This window comes from Micrasema longulum, unplaced genomic scaffold (assembly GCF_059751315.1).
Source record: "Micrasema longulum isolate JH-2025_06_02 unplaced genomic scaffold, ASM5975131v1 h1tg000248l, whole genome shotgun sequence".
In the NCBI taxonomy this organism is placed as follows: domain Eukaryota; kingdom Metazoa; phylum Arthropoda; class Insecta; order Trichoptera; family Brachycentridae; genus Micrasema; species Micrasema longulum.
The window spans coordinates 1,843,514-1,862,252 of record NW_028277453.1 but is presented as its reverse complement, the minus strand read 5'-3'; the positions used below and the strand labels follow the sequence as shown (position 1 = coordinate 1,862,252).

At 30.7% G+C, this 18,739-nt stretch overlaps 1 protein-coding gene across 1 annotated transcript in view; it reads left to right on the top strand.

The window, feature by feature from the left end:
- Positions 1–18,739, top strand: part of cv-c (RhoGTPase activating protein) — a 706,457-nt gene that overhangs the window by 73,861 nt on the left and 613,857 nt on the right. The window lies entirely within an intron of this gene.

The following is an 18,739-nucleotide window of genomic DNA, read 5'->3' as shown; positions in this document are numbered from 1 at the left end:
TCTCTTTTCTAAGAGTTCCTAAGAATTGAATCGTGCCAACCCTGTTGACTTAAATAAATTAGTGATGGCTATAACCTTAATATTCAACGAGTCAAAAAAATATTCACATGACTTACTTATAAATGACAATAGGTGAAGTATATTATTTACCAATTAACCTATGTAATTCACCCTCAAACTACCTTAGTAAGAAAGTAAGTTTTTAAACTGTTTTGCTAACCTGAATTCAAATCCATGCAGCACCCTTTCTTAATTTTGTCTATCTTTAATTTACTTATTCTTTTACAATTTTTGCATTTATTTTTTTAAATTGAAAATTATTCGAAATTACATACTGTAGTTTTTACCACACAAGAGTTTAATATATCATAACATAACTAGTTTCAGGTATTCTGAATTAACCGTCATGAGGTGGAAATATAAACTGTAGTTGTAGTTAAATATAAAATGGGTTTTTTCACAAAGTAAATTCTGAAACACTAAATAATATAAAATATGAAATGTTCCCCCACTCTACGTTCGAATCGGGTTGTGGCCCCTTGGTAATATAGTAGTAGCGAATGGTGATTTTATTTACAGGTAAGCTATAAAAAAATATCATATGTTTGTACCTACATAAAAGGTACATAATATAATGTAAGTAATATATACTATAAATAAATATTTTTCTGTGGTTCTGTGTGATACAACAACTCTCATCCATGAATCAACTCAAATGACGTAAATTCGTGATATATTATATTATATAGATATATTATCCATTATTTAAATACATAACTAATTAAAAAATACCACGATGAATTCAGTCGATATTAGGTATTCAATTAAAATGCCATCTGGCCGAGTAGTTTTAGAAATTAATAGTGCTAAATCGGCCGCGTCGAGTGCCATATGTCCTGCAATATTATGCATTAAAATAATTATGGTCTTATTTCAAAAGTGCCATCTAAAAGAAAAATAGTCATTAAGAAAAACTGTTTAAAATACTGTTTTTCAAATCAAAAATCTTCAAATAATTTGTGTAATCTGCAAGTTTAATCTAGGAGAAAAAACCCGCACTGGGGTTAAGACATTCAAATATAGTATACTTATTTGTATGAAGCAATAAGCTGGAATAATCGGCTAGTTTCTTAGCTCAGCGCAGGCGCTGGGTTCGCTTTATTAATATTAATATTGAAACGGTGGAAATGATTTAAAAAAAATTGTAAGAATGTATTTGTTTTTCTGTAAATAAAATTACAGTAAAACATTATTACGGTTAGTCAAATGCAATGGTAAGCTGCGGATAATCGCTTCTATACACGATTCGCCCCTGCTGTATAGTGGACTCACGGATCAAAAATCCGGGGCTTATACCACTCACCCACAACTCGATATCCATTTTTCCAGCACAAGTTATTTACGACTAAGAGAGGGATGCTTTGAAATTTTAAATATTTGAGTAAATAATAAGAACTCAAATATTGCTCTTTAAAAAAATTAATATGTAAATAACGCTTGTCCCAGCTTAGCATTGGTACTGTAAGAATCTCGACAAATGTTTACGTATACATTTTTTAAACTTGACACAATAAACAAAGTGAATTTGAAAGGTCGTGTAGCTTCTTTTCAGATACGCTACATAAACATATTTTTTTAGTTGCAATAAACGTTTTTTTTTTTTTAAAACTGCCTTGCCAACAAAAGAATCGCTTTTTCGTTTTTTTGAACTTACTTTTACTGCTTTCAATGCCCCATCGCCATCAGAGCAACCTATGTATATACAGTCAATTTGTCCATCACCCTCAATCTAATTTTTCCAATTCTGACGGCGATAGGGTATTTTAGTTCATTAGCTTGTTAGTAAACCGGGAAATAAAAAGCCGATCGGGAGAACTAGAACCGTTACCACCCCTCCACCCAAATAATTAAAACCTACACGGAAGTTAACAGATGGAAGAGTTGAGAAAATATAGATGATCTCCTCCTTTCCTTTTTCCTCTTTCCTCTTTTTTCCCTTTTCCCATTGAGTAATAATTTTGAGTTAAGGTAATTTATAAACAAATACGTTTATTTTTATTTTTATATATCTTTAGCTTTTTAATATTTTTTTCTATTGAATATGTTCTGTAACTTGAATTATGAAAATAAAACTTTTATTTTATTGACTGGTTGAAAGAAATTGCCATTTGGCAATAAGCCCGCTAATGCACAAATAACATTACGTACAAAAAGTAAAAAAAAAAAAAAATGATTGAAAATAGGCGGAATGGTGAATGTTACACAGTATTTAAAACGGCCACTTAAACCAGCCAATGACAGATCATAAAGCCTGTAAATACCCAGACTTCCATATTCCTACTCACAAATGTTTTCCTTCTGTTTATCTTCCCACTCACGTCGAAAATAAACCCAATCCACACACAAATTACCCAATGTATTGTTTTCGTTCCGAAATAATGTTAAAAATACGGGATTTATTTTATCTTAATCCGCATGTGTAGATTTATAGCATACAACACTGGCAAAGTATGGGATTTATTGCACAGTTAAGTACTGCCAGCGACTGGTTCAGCGTGACATGTGGTCGATATTTTATGGATTTAAAATATATAGATTGAATTATTAACTAAACATCTATTTATACCGTACCGTGGGGAACTTGTGGGATCTGTTTTGATAATTTGGTGTGTTTATGTGCCTTGAATTGACTAATCTGCACATTCTGGACATTGAGGCATAAAACCATAAGTTGCTCTCAGAAGATGTGATAAACAGCAAATTTTGACTTTTGGTGACACGGTTGGGAAAATGAAAAAAAAAATATTGCAACAGAGATGGGACATCACTTAACGCATTGAGTATTTTGAAAATGTATATAAGGTCCATCTCCGTTCTACGTTTCTCCAATGAAGACAGATTAAGAGATTGCCCTGTTTCAACACCCCTTTGCAACCCGAGCAACGATGCCACTTTTCTTAGAAAACGGCATTGGACTGACTCGATATGGTCAATATGAGTCCTATTGAATGAAGACCAAATTGAAGAAGTATATTCTAGGTGGCGTCGAACAAGTGATCAATAAAGAGTTTTGATGGTAATAATTTTTTGATGATGATGATAATATTCATCATGATGATTGAAAAAAATGGCATTTGATGTCCCAATGCAGGGCCCTATACACAACTGGGCGTAGAAGGGTATGTTATAGAAATAAATAAAAATACCTACCAAAAATGCAAAACGTAACGTACATATATAGTATAATCCTGTTTATTGACGCTGTAATGCGATCCGAAACGTCAAAAATTCCAACGACAGAGGACATAGTGGCACAAAAAAAAACATTTTTCAATAACTCTTGTGCTTGGAGAGTGACTTATACTGTTTTAGTTGTTTATTAATAAGAGTTTATATAATTTTGAATACGAGTACATGAAAGAAAAATAAAAAGATAGGATATATAAAGAAAAAACATAAAACAATAATACATTCATACTAATTAAAGTTTAATGTTGTTTTAACACGAGTTCAAAAAATTTCTTTAGATCAACTTTGTGCAAAAATACCCGTTTATTTATTCATTCATTATGTTTACGGCTTAAGCTATTCACACCAGCTAAATTAAGAAATATAAACAAGAAACTAAACAAATATAACATAAAAACAAGGACAATAAATTAATGGCATAATAAAGTTTATAAATAAAACACAATCTACACGTAAGACGTCGAGCCAAGTAATGCCAATCATTTTTCAGTCCACACTGTGTTAGTGACAAAGATATCTATATTCTCATGTTATTTTAAAAATAACATGTGATAACTTCAATCGTAAACTTTGTCATTATTAAGCAACACTTTCTCTAAACCTATATATTTCAAGACCATCTATCTATGTAATGGAGTTCCCCTTACATATTTTTAAAAAAAAAGTTATATTATATCTTATCTGATAAATAAACTGTAAAAAAAATCACAATCAATGCGAAAAAGGGAAAGATTTATCCGCAAGAACTCCAAGTTGCGCGATGAATTGACGAATGTACATATTCTAAACATGAGGGCATAAAAACATTAATTTCTTTTAGAAGATTTGAGAATTAGCAAAGTCTGTCTTCGGTGACGCGGTTGGGAACATAAAAAGAAATTGGTTTCAACAAAGATGTTTCTTTGTTTGATTTGTTGTATCCTTAGCTGGATCCATAATTCCCCTTTCTTCACGATCTCGTGAGTAAGTTTGATAATAATTTATAAGTACTGGGGACTCTAATAAAACTGAGAAATTAATTTTCACAAAGGAGCCGATGCTCTGTGACATTCACGACTATTTCATTGGACATTCGTTGCCAACCTTTATTTATGCTTAATTTATAAGCGTGTAAAAATTTAATTCCGTGCTGCAACCGGTCTTAGGTTTTATTTTTTTACTGACACTACATAGTACGCTATCATCTCCTTTACGCGCCCAGTGGTGCATAGGGCACTGCATTGGTAAACCAAATATACATGAAACATCTGTTACATGAAAGTTAGTTGACCAGTCTAACGCATATGGTGCCAGTCCAGTGACTATGAAATATTCTAGTGGAGTAACACCTTTTTCAATTCAGTATTTCATGTCAATCTTGATGGGAATCGAATCCGAGATCTCTTGAATGGTAGGCGATGCACAGACTATCAGACCAAGAGCGGACAAAATTTCTCAAACATAACTGTCTTTATAAAGCTATATATAATTATTTTTTTCAATTCACCGTTTCTAAGCTCTTCGTTTATTCTGAAAATTTTGTTTTAATTTTTTATTCGCTTTAGTAATCATAAAAATTAAAAAAAATAAATACAAATTTTTAAAAATTAATTTTATTAACAGACTATTTCTATGGGCGGTAGGAAAAACCACATAGTCAAAATGCCTTACTTTTCAGGAGACAGCTTATTGTGTATCAAACATTACAGGAATCAAATCTAGTACTGAAAGAATATTCTTTTTTTCTCCATGCTTATAGGAATTGGATTATTGCTAATAATCAGGAATACATAGTCATGTGATAGCTCTTCAATGTAACATCGTATAAGGCATAAAGTAAAAAAAGGTTCTTCTTCGAAAAAACTTTTTTTTAGCCGATAACTAATAAATTTATTTTGTATGATAAATTACATTGATAATACGTTAACGAAAAGGCGGACTGTAAATGAAAAACTAATTTCATTCAGTTTTGTGATTTGGAAATATTTGAGAAAACATGGAATGAATACCTACCTTTAATATACTCTGAATGTTCTTCAATTTCTGGCACTGGATGACAAAATGATCTATAAAATATAACAATGTTTTTCTATAACAATGTAACAATGTTTTCACTTTGTATCCGATTTTATGTCAAGTCAAAAATGTTGTTTTGTTTTGTTTTTGTTCTAAATCCAAATCTTCTAATTTTAAATATCTTCTATCTTGATGTTAGGTAGGTAACATAAGGATGGGTCAAAGGAAAGATGGGAACGAAAGGTAATCGGCCAGGAATAGTATTGATAAGTGCTGTCATTTACTTAACATTATCCTAAATAACGTTATTTGACTTCCGTGTTTTGGAACACGCGTGAACATAGGTGCATACTACAAGATGAGCAAATAAAAAAAAAGAAATAAGTTGACTTATGTGACTGTTCCCCCTCGCCCATAGATTTTACGTCCTTCATAAGAGCCATTTCGGGTGTGGGTCAATAAAAAAAAAGAAATTCCTAAAATAACATTCGTTTTAATTCACCATAATTTATTGGTAATGCCTCATATATGCAAAGAACTAGAAAAAGACCTCGAGGCTCGTAGCGTTATTTATTTTTGTTCGAGTGTATTCGGGAGTGATCTTTTCTGAAGGTAAAGTTTGCTCGAGTTATCTCGGGTGTGGGAATTTTCCCACGTAATAGCTGCCCGAGTATACTCCGGCTATAAGTGGTTAAACATTTGTCATGAAATTGGGTTTCTAAAGTTCCGCGAATAAAGCTTTACCACCCCGGTAAATTGAGCCATACACAATGTGCAATAATAAATAATGTGTAGTCGATAAGAAAGTACTTAGTCGATTATAGTCTATAAGTTTGTACTGAAAAGACGTGCAATTATGCCCACTGAATCGATACATCAGTTTAGCGTCTTTATTAAGCAATTACCTCCCGCCGGTAACTTGTATGTTCTGTAGGTAACTTATATCCCGAGCATAATAATATGCCGTGCCCTTTGTACTACAACCTGCTTATACATGCATGCATGTACATATGTTATTTGTCGGTTCTCAAACTCGGGTGTGCATACCGCAGCGCGCTGCCAAGCAACGTTACCATTGTATTTGACTAACCGTAATAATGTTTTATTGTAACTTTATTTAGAGAAGAAAAAAATAATTAACATTTATTTTAAATCATTTCCACCGTTTGTATTTTTATCCTAATATAAATATAAATTTTTATAAAGCGCGCTCAGCGCCTGCGGTGAGCCAAGAAACTAGCCGATTAGTGCAGCTTATTTTTTCATACAAATAAGTATACTATATTTTGAATGTATTAACCCCAGTGCGGGTTTTTTCTCCTAGATTAAACTTGCAGATTACACAAATTATTTAAAGATTCTTGATTTGGAAAACAGTATTTCAAACATTGTTTCTTAAGGACTATTTTTCTTTGAGATGGTACTTTTGACATAAGACCTTAATTACTTTCATGCGTCATATTGCAGAACATGTAGGGATTCACGCGGCCGTTTTTAGCACTTTAAATTACTAGAACAATGCGGCCAGTTGACATTTCAATTGAATACCTAATATCGACTGAATTCATCGTGCTTTTTTTTATTATTTTTTAATGAGTTATGTATTAAAGTAATGGATAATATATCTATATAATATAATATACAGCGAATTTACATCGTTTGAGTTGATTTCATGGATGAGAGTTGTTGTATCACGTAGAAACACAGAAAAAAATCAATTTATAGTATATATTACTTACATTATATTATGTTCCTTCTATGTAGGTACAAAGATATGATATTTTTCTATAGCTTACCTGTAAACAAAATCATTACTCGCCACTGGTATTTGAACATTTTCTGTCTCGTTCTCTCAGATGTCTCCCAGATTCTGTGCGAAAAAGCAAATTGCACGGCGGACCGATTATTCCATATAACCATTTCGCTCCAAACTCAAGTGGCTCCATTTTTATCAGAGCATAAACTTTCAATCTATCTCACTTCTTTATAATATTCTTCACAATCCTTGCGCTCTAAAATATCTTGCTCAGAATTTCATAAACTTTTCTGATCATTGTATTTCGCTTCGCTCTTCTCAGGAGAGAACACTCTCCATTCCTCGGCATAGCACATCATTTTTCAGCTATTCCTTTTCTGTTCAAGCTGCTGGACTTTGGAATGAGCTATCTCTTATAAAAATGCACCTTCTCTAGCCACCTTCAAAAATATATCCCCAGAATTCAAAACTCCCGGAATTTAAATGTTTTTTATTTTTTTAAATTTATATTTTATCCCTTTTTCTTTCTTCGGTTCCTCTTCCTCTCTTCTTCCAAAATCATTATCTGATTCCACATTCTTCCTTATGTAATATGTATAACATAATGTACTTCACTTTTGCGCAAAATATTTATCATATTTGTCTACCGTACGCCCGAAGATGACGATGAAACTGGTCGCTGTAAGGAGTTTTTGTATAGTCCTAGCTCCCATAAGAAATATTTTTTTAAAAATAATAAAGACACGCCAATAGTAATTATCTGTAGTGTGTAAAAAAATCATTGCTCTAGTGCCATAATTTAGGAAGAAAAATATAGCAATACGTTTGTATAAAGAAAAAGTCAGACCGCGTTTCCGCTTAAAGGTGTAGTCTGATAAAAAGTAAGTAAATAATACAAAAATGCCATTTCAAAAAGACGTTCTTTAAAAAACACTAGATATAAACAATATTTTTTTAAGGCGATAAAAAATATGCTTAAAGGTTTTACATAATATAACTAAAATATAATTACTTTTTAACTGGCAAATAACAACTCTTGAAATTAAAAATAAAGAGTTTAAGTACAATTTGTTATAATGCTTCGAAAAAAAAATTGAAGAGAAAAGTTAATGTCGTAAAACTTGAACCGGGTTGTGGTCCCGCGGCTAGTGTCGCGGACTCATGGAGAGGTCCGACGTTCAAATCCCACTCTTCCCAACTTGATAAAAATGCCCCTCGAAATAAAATATTTGGGTAAATCATAAAAACGCAAATATTTATTTTTAAATTAAAAAGAAAAAAATGTAATTTTGGTTTACAAAAAGAAATAAAAGCATTTTAAATAATGCAAATTTTGTGGTATCTTTCTTAAATTCTTAGTTAAATAAAGCCATCAATAAAAATTTAATTAGATTAAGTATAATTTATTTATTATTGTAACTAAGGGCCGTAGCTGATTTGTACAAAATTAAAGTTAAATATAATAGAAACAAAACATAGTTGATTGTTATGGTTAAAATCAATAAATGTAATGTTTAGTTAATAAAAAGGAATAAATGATTTATAGTAAAACAGTGAAGCATAGAAGAAAAGTAGTAAATAAGAGATGCATTTTAGGTTTGTAAATCTTACATAGGCACACACATATCGAACGGAATAGATAAAAAAAAAATACAACAGAATAGAGTAGAGTTTTCGTCTTACTATTCCAGAGATCTCAGGTTTGAATCAAATGATTGACATGATATATTCATTTTAATATGTTTTTACACTACAATATTTCATAGTCTCTGGACTGAAAACCAGAACCCACGTTTTAAACAAATATTTCATGTCATAAGGAGAAAAATAAAAAACCCATTCAAATTACAGAAATACTTCTACACATGTTAAGTGCCGATTAGTAATGCCATCGTTATATGAATGGTTCGTTCGTATTCCATACAAATATTCACTCTTATTCTTTAAAAATTGTATTCGGCAATACGCTTATTATTCGTGAACAAAAACTCTATTGACTCTTGTGCTAAACACATATTTCTGTAAGCAGCACGCGGAAAAAGATTTGGAACCCTGATATGCAATAAAGTATAAGCATCTACCCACAACTTTTTCATCTGAGACAATGCGATTATTGTCTCGTTGCATTTATTATAGGTTAGCGTTTGCAGGATGTAATCAATTCATTTTAAAAATTCAATCATTGAATCGATTTTATTACGGCTTATCCTTTAGTATGTACATGTATATATCTCATATACAGATGTAGTACTCTAAGAGCTTATCATAGACCCACGTATTTATAGAGCCATTTGTTGATTGGCTAGCACCTGAGGGCCATTTGCCGTATGGTGATAATGTACCGCACTCCTCAGGATTATTTTCCAAGGATACTATAATGTGTTAAGTCGTATCCCATCACCTCGGTTGTGTGGGTGGCTGCATTTTTCTAAAGCTTGTTTTATGAGAAGAGCTTAGAACCAGAAAAATAATGTCAAAGAATATGAAAGTGCATGCAGATTTGGTTGTGTACATAAATCAGAACTAATCAGTCACGATTATTTCTGACGTTTTTTGAGAGCGTATTATGTTCGGCCAAGTCTGTCAACGTTGAAATCTTGAACTAATATTTTATTCCTTTACTATCTAACAGGAAAATACTGACCCATGCGTCACAAATTGCGTCACCATTGTTACAAATATACTAAATGGCAGTTAAGAGTACTACGAAAACTTTTTTATTCTTCGTGATGCGATTGTAAAGAAATATAAAATTATCCGCTAAATTTGTTAATTAAAAATACTTGAGCCTGAAGAAAGACAATGTCTTTATAATTATTAATTACTAGCTGACCCGACAGACGTTGTTCTAACCAAACGTTGGCTTGCCTGCTATTAGCTTGAATTTTTTTAAATTATGTGTTTATGATTGAATTCCAAAACTAAAAATTATTAATATTCAAATATTGAATGTAAGTAGGTACCTGGGTACTTGTTTATGATTGAATTTTAAAACATAAAATAATTCATTTTCAAATAAAGAATTCTTTTTGCAAAAGTCTAACTCGGCTCTTCTCACCAACAGGGGTGCACTTTATTCATGAATGTCAGTTAATATTATTTTAACATTACCAAAAATCTAGTAAAAAGAAATAAATGGAAGAAATTATAAGGAATGTAAGGAAAGAATCTGATTGGGATCCATAAAAAGCGAATATTGTTTGTAAACATTCAAAAATAAACTTTTTTCAAACACAGAAAAACAACACCCTTCCATTTTTTTGTACATGTATGTTCGTCGAATGCAACCCTGGTAGGTCGACGAAAAATATATTTACGCTCCTAACTTTTTTTTTTACATATTCGATTGAAATGTTTAATATCTACGAACACGCGCAGTGCAAAGATCTACATTTCGCTGAAAACATCACGTAAATCGGTTAAGCCGTTAAGGGGAGGAGAAAATATATATATATATGAAGATAAAGAGGGTACAAAATATTACACTTAAAATTTACCAAGCTGGTATCGAACATTCGCTTATTATTATTATTATGAATAATTTGTATATCCGCATTTCAGTAATATAATACCCCAAAGGCGCTTCAAAAAAGTAATTCTTTGTGATATTCAATTTAATTTCGCATTAAGTATATTTAAAACTTTTAAGGAGAGATGGTCTACATCGAAAATATTTGATCTTTTCCGTTTTTAGGAAAGTTAAGCTGGATATTAGACTTATCTAGAAGCAAATATACATATGTAGATTGGAGCAAGGAATTAATATATCTGAAATGCTTTGAGTATCTCCAAATGTTTTTAGACAGGCTTGATTTCTTCCCTGGGGAGTTATTTAAATCTCAATTTGTTGCAACAGAGAGGGAAACATTTTGAGAACGTAATATGGAAGTCTAGTCTCTCTATTTACAGAACTTCCGGTCTCGAAATGTAACGACAAAAATTCTTATTTTTTGCTCTCTAAAAGGGCCCAAAACTCTGAGTGCCCAAGAAGAGCATAGGCTAAGATAGTCTCAACTGTACAGAGGAAAAAGTATTGTCCAAAAAAACATTACGTAGTGACGAGAGGAACATAGTCATTGTTCCTCTAGACAAAAAAAGTATTTTTCAAGTGCGTCAATTTCTTAAAAATTAAAAGAATCGACAACATTGAAATAGGAAAGCAAAAGATCATTAATTTATCTGAGCTCATAAAAAATAATCTTTTAAAATAAATTGTTTACAGTTTAAAAAAAATGTTTACCCTGAACTAAAATGTGTCCCGCAGACCACGTGTTGCCACTTAGCTCCCTTATATGTATACCATTTTTTAATAAACTTAATGGAGATGCTAAATTATTTGGAGTATGTTTTTTTACAACTGCTAATCGAAACATCAAATTATTTATAATTCTTTTTAAATAATTAAACTTCATATTAATGTAATTTTTACTATCAAAATTAATTACTATATTGAATTATGAAATTATTTAAGAATTTAATTTAAAAAAATTATTACATGGTCTTAATTTGCAACACCAAGTATTATAAAATAATTTATCCGTATTATATTTTTTGAAATCTATACATTTTTATTGTATATTGTTTATTGATGTGTCATTATATTTTTAAATGTATTGATTTTAGTATAGAAGAGTCCCGACTTAATACGGATTTTTTTTACAAGAAGGGGCATGAAAGTAATTAATTGCGCATTGTGTGTATTTAAAAAAAAAATGTATGTGTGAATCATTAAATTTTTATTTTATTTATTTAACTTTTTGTACATAATGTTAATTTTACATTGGCGGTTATTGCCAAATGACAATTTCTTCCAACCAACCAATAAAAGTTTTATTTTTATAATTCAAGATAAAATATATTCAATAGAAAATAAAGATAAAAAAAGCTAAAGATTTATAAAAATAGACATAAATGTATTTGTGAAAAAATTACCTTAAATCAATACTATTACTCAATGGGAAAAATGAAAAAAGAGGAAAGAGGAAAGAAGAAGAGATTAAGAAAGAGAAAAGAGGTGTTTTCTTCAGATGTGATTTAAACAGAGATACTGAAGTATCATATTTGATGGTGGATAGATGATTCCACAGTCTAACGGCTTGGACACTATATGAGTTAAATGATAATAAATATATATGATAATAAAGAGGAATTGTAGATGGGTATTAAGAGAGTGCTTTGAGAATTAGAACGAAGAGGTAAACCATGAACTGATAAGCGTTGAAATTTTTACGCAGGTAGGAGCGTTAGGACTATGTAGTACATTGAAGAGAAGTTAAAGAAGTGATAAGTGTTTGCACTACAACAGGCCAGGATGCCCAATTACAGTGGTGAATCACAGCACAGAACACCCAGGCTTGAGAAAAACCACATTTAATTTTGGTTTTCTCGCCGGGAAATGAACCCGGAACCTTCCGTGTGTGAGTCAAGCGTCTTCATCCACCGTAGAGGCCGCCAAAGCGGCTAATATTCATTGATCATAGAAAATCTCGTTTGGATCTGACAAATGCTTCATTGCAATAATTCATAGCGTGGTTCTCCATTCTTAAATGTTTCTAATTCCATTAATGAACTGTAAAACAATTATCTTCAGGTTTTATTGGGCATAAATAATATTTAAAAAGCAATTATCCCATCACGGTGTTATTTATGGCTTTGTTCCATGACTGTTGATGCAACACTTTCTCCGTGTCAGGGAATTATTTACGGATATTATAGTTAAAGTATTAAATATCACGCATGCTTTTTTGTGAAGGTTTTAATTTACCTTAATACCTTCATTTATTAATTATACAAGCGGATTTGCCACATTCTAAAACTCATGCGGCGATAATAGCCGAATCACAAATTATGTCAAATTATGTCAAATGGGGTTTAGAATTTCAACCGTCCATGCGCTCAGCAGCTGCAAGACTTGTTGCAATCTAACTTCTATTTTTATAAATTTGTTTTTTATTTCTTTTTTTAAAATATTACTTAAACTCTAAACTTCATTGTCAAATGAAAAAAATGTAAATAGGGGCTAGATTGCTTACTATCCATGCGCTCTGTAGCTGCAAGACGTGCTGTAATCTAGCTCCTATTTATCGTAATTGTTATATATCATAATTGGAGCCGAGGAACTAGAATCCCAACCGTCCATGCGCTCTGCAGCTGCAAGACGTGCTGGGATATTTATGTATAGTACTGCACCCTTGAGGCGATTTTCACAAAAATGGCGCTTTACAAATTATCCAAACAAATATATGAGAATTATTTTCAGATATAACAAGGGCTTTCGATTTGTTCTGGTGAAAAGAAAACCCTTTGATATGCGCTTTGTAAAATGAAATAATTCAACAATGTTCTGTTTAAACACAAAAGTATTGAAGTAACAGAGGCGATGCATCATAGCATAAACCGTAAAACAAGTATAACACTTAGAACATTTATATAATTTAGAAAAGAAGTGATTAAAAAGTAATGATTTTAATTGGAATTAAGATAAATTAAATAAGTCTAAGTTTCCATATTTGTTTGCTCACATGTGGAACCGTGGAATAGGTGAGTTTTTGGCATAGTTTAAACTATGCAAATCGACAGCAAAAGAAGTATTTTGTCTCGTCTTACGCTGTCTCACATAAAAATTCACACAATTTAAAAGTTCAAGACTGTCAAGAACATTCCTTAATAGCTTGAAAAGCAGCACCAAATCTGAAATTTCCCTTCCATCACTAATACATATTAATTTTAACTGCTTCATTAAACATTTATAGTTAAGCTATTCAATTGGAATGTTTAATTAGAAATTTATAAATTTTAAAAACTTGTGTTGGACCTATAAATATGTGTGTGTGTGTGAGTGTGCTTATTCTTATTCTTAGAGGTGAGGGTCAGTGCTATTCAAGCTTCCGACGTCACTGCGATATTTGAATATCTGTGAATAATGAGCACTTACATATATATATATATATATATATATATAAATATATTATTTTTTTTATTACTTTTTTTTACATATTTTTGAATTTGGGTTTTAAACCGGAGCGTTCTTAACAATCTTAACAATTTTACATTGATAGATATTGATAGATATTTGATAGGTTTCTTAAAGTTTAAAAAAAACAGATATTTTTTGACAATCATTGTTCAATCAGTGCACTTATATTCACTACACACTCTTGCATACATAAAATACTCACACACCCATACACATATACACACACCCTCACACACCCTAAATATATATATACTCACCCCCACTAACATGTATAGTAATAAAACGGATACGCTAATTTTTTTGTGACTAAAACTAGTACTTAGAGTAAATATGATTATGTTATAGTAAAAGTTATACTCATAATGTAATTGAGACACATTTAATGTAGATATTTCTAATGACATATTGTAACCATTGTATAAATTCCATAATGCGTTTTGTTTTCATGAGAAAATAAAATAAAATAAAAAAAATAAAATAAGCTTCTTCGATTGGGACTATAACTTCGGACTTGAAAGAAGTTCTGAGAAAAAAAAACATTTAAAGTTACATTTTTAAGCTCCCAGAGCGTTGTACTGGTGATGTACTCGTATAGGCGATTACTTAAAAAAAGTTATATGTTTTGTTTAAAATTTAGAGACTTTTATTTGAATCAACGTGGGAGATCATTACTAGTAAATAGTTTAGCACTAATTAGAGCCAATTCGAACGAATCCTTGTTTATTCCCCATTATTTTGGCATTAAAGTCAAAACAATTATCCCGTATTAGGCTCAAGTGGTACAGAAACCAGTGCAACCTGAACCTAGGGTTACTTGAGACGACTCTTAAGGAGTCTAATGACGCACTAACGCACAAGGTCTGATCTTTATCTTCTCGAGAGCTGCATTTAATGTGAGAATTGAAAATATATGGTCACGGAATTGTCATAAGCTTGCTTGCCTGGGTTACAACGTACAATATATGAATTATATCGCGCATCCGATAAAATAGTCATAAAAAGACAAAATTTCCAGGAGAGACAAAAAACTAAATTTACGCGTCTTAAAACCATTTATTTTTCATTGAATTCTTGTTTTTCTTTTCATCATTTAAAGCAATGCTGATATGTCGGATTTATATAGATTTGTTTGAAAAATTCTGAAACATTTTAATATTGAAAATCTCGATTGTCATAAAAAAATTAGTTAAAATACGTTTGATAACGGCAGCATTCAAAGAGGTGTTACTATAAGTATGTCATGCAGCAGTCGCGAACGGTGATTTTATTTACAGGTGAGCTATAAAAAAATATCATAAGTTTGAACCTAAATGGTATATTTTATAGGTAAAATACATGTATACTAAATTGTTATTTTTTCTGTGGTTCTGCGTGATACAACAACATCCCTCATTTATGAAATCAACTCAAATGACGAATATTAGTGACTTAGTGATATATTAAATTATATAGCTGTATTATCAATAACTTTAACACATAACTTATAAAATGGTTTATAAAAAATAGCACAATAAATTCAGAAGCTATTAGGAATTCTCATAACGAATGCATTCTCAACTGGCCGTTTTATTCTAGAAATTAATAATGCCAAAATCATTCGCGTCGAGCGCCACATATCCTGCAATATGATTACATGAAAGTAATAATCATTTCAAAGAAAAAAAACCGTTAAGTAATAGTGTTTTCCAAATCAAGAATCTTCAAATATTTTGTGTAATCTACTCTAGGAGAAAAAAACCGTGACTGTGTTTAAGAGGTTCGCAATATAGAATACTTATTTATATGCAGATATAAGCTGGAATAATCGCCTAGTTTCTTGGCTCACTGCTGGCGCTGGGCAAGTTTAATTAATATTTTTTTTATTGTTTAGAGAAAAATACAAACGATGGAAACGATGTATAAGAAATAATCATTATTTGTTAGTTTTTCTGTAAATAAAGTTACCGCAAAAAAATATTTTGGATAGTCAAATATAAAGGTAAGTGCACATAACCGCTTATGAAGACGATTCGCTCCTATCATTCAGCCATCAAATGGGCAAATCGTAAATCTAGAATTACATATGTAAGTTTTAAAGCAAATATACGAGTGTTACAACTCTAAATGCGCCATGGCTTAATTGAACATGTCCAGATCGTACATCTTCTTATATTTTAAAATAAATTATACGTAAGCCAAGTTTGAAATGTTTTTAATAAAACTAATCAAATTAAGATTGAGATTCATTATTGTATAAAAATGAACGTTAAAAAATTTCCAAAGCATGAAAGGTTAAAATTTGAAAATCTAATAAATACTTTAGTACACACAGAAAACAAAATATTTTTATATCCCCGGGAATTAATTTAGTCTGAAAGGACTAAGACGAAACTCAATATTAACATACCCTTTTTCCTCTATGAATGAACCCAAGTGGTTAAAGGTAAATTGATATCTCCCCTATAATCAATTTAATCAATCAGCCAAGCCAGGATTCCTCCAGGTATGGATAAAATCTGATCATTAATTCGATCATTACAGCTAGATTAAATCAATAATTTGTACCGTTCGTTTTTGTGATCCTTTTTTAATTGTCGGAATCTCGGATAACGGGGTTCGGGAAACCTAATATTTACGTTTATAGGTTTATTTTTAATAGGGTTCTTTATAATAAAATCGTTTATTTATTTTTTAACACGAGCAGGTGGGTTGATATTTTTTCTTGATTATTATCTTTCCTATTTTAACTATATAGCAGTGGCGAGCGGTGAGTTTTTATGTTGGTAAGTTGCGAAAATTCTGATAAAATGTCCATAGCGGTAGAATGGCACATAATGGGATGTATTTGATTAATAATCTACAAATGGTGCTAGCGGCCAAAACTTTCATTTAAAATATTTTCTAATTTAATACAAACATTTGATTAACAAAAATTGCAATAAAAAAAAACGTAATTGCAAAAAAAATAGAAATCTTGAAAACTCGAAGCCCAACCTTATTCACCAGAAAACAAACGACTCATCAACGCGGCTATTTTACGTACTTCCTTAGCCGTCGAAACTCTGTAAAATATTTTTTCTTACTTGCGACTAATGTGACTTGTCTTGAAATAATACTTAAATTTCTTAGTGAATAAGATAAAAACAAACTATTTTAAAGTATTCCTCACCGAGAACGGCAGTTCCTAAACAAAATACAAATAATTGCCCTTTTAGAATAATTCATTCATCGATTTTAATATCAATTTAATGTTCCCAAAACAATGTAAGTTATACTTTTTATAACCCTTTATATATATTACTCCTAACACAATTTATTCACTAGTTATATTTTTATCATAACTCAAACATTATTTTCAGTTAAAACAGGTATTGAAGAATAACCTATAATTGAAATGTCATTGCCTGCTTAAAAACATTTTATAATTTATGTATATAGAACGTCGTTTTACGCCGGGGTTCCGTAAGAGGCACCGGCGTAAAAAAAAATCGGCGTAAAATGAACACAAATATTATGGAAGATATTAGGTTCCGTGTCAAAATTCTAAGAACAATCTGACGTGTTTATTAAATACATATTACGCACTATCCTGGATTAAAACTAAAGATATGAACTTTTTTTTCCATGATATATTTTTTGCCCTTTAATAATGAGGAATATTTTTATGTTTTTTAAATATATTTTTTATTTCCTTTTTTAATTACTATAAAAAAAATACCGTATAATCTTTTACAGAATATTTTATTTTCTCTTTCTTATGTTACACAAAAATATTATAACTGTCCATTATTTATTTTAGGAGCAAAAATTCACTAACATTTTCTTGTACCCACGAACAGGCCATGCCTTTGTGGGATTTTTTGTTTACTATTTTTACTATTAATATGTATTTCGTTGCTAAGTAATTATCCTTTATTTTTTCAAACCTCTGTTTTACCTATTATGTATATTATAAAAAATAAAAAAAATATTCTTTATTTATATTTTAATTAAATTATGAATGTATTTCATCAATACAGTTTAAATTCGTTTACAAAATATATAATAATCTCTTGACAAAAATATTGTTTTTTTTTAATAAATACTAACTCACAAGTTCGTTGGTACTAAATTGTATTATCACACTTTTTTAAAAAAAGCATCCAATTTTATTTGCTTTGATTGTTGCTTCCCTTTTTGCAGAATCATAGGATAAGCTACAAATATTTTTTAATTCTTTTAATTTTAATAATAATCCAATAAAAAATTACATCATTCCTTTTTATGTTTCTTTAAAACGAAACGAAAACTAACTCTCAACAATTTCACACAGACAGTAGGCTGCTCGCGTACACGGTGATATAATAAAACAACGTGTAAAAGTGTGTCTGCTAATAAAATCGCGGCGCCTACTGTCGTCTGGTGTCGGCCGAACCGGGGAATCCCATGCCGGCACCATCCGCCGTAATTGTAAATCGGCGTAAATTGAACCGGCGCAAAACGACGTTTACCTGTATTTTATTATTGTTTAGTGAATCTTTGTTTTTCAAAACACACCTAAGGATTTAAACTGATACGCTAGAATTAAGGATTGTAAAGGTAAACTTGTATTATTTATTTTACAATAAATGCACTTTCAAACATAAATAAAATATAAATAAAATGAATGTAATATTACATTTTTTATAGCCAATTTTCCGTAGCACTGAACTTCGTCATTGCCTATAAAGTAAAATAAAAATTTATGTACGAGAATGTGTATATATGTACGACAATTCAAGGTATTTTTGTTAGTAACCTTTAAT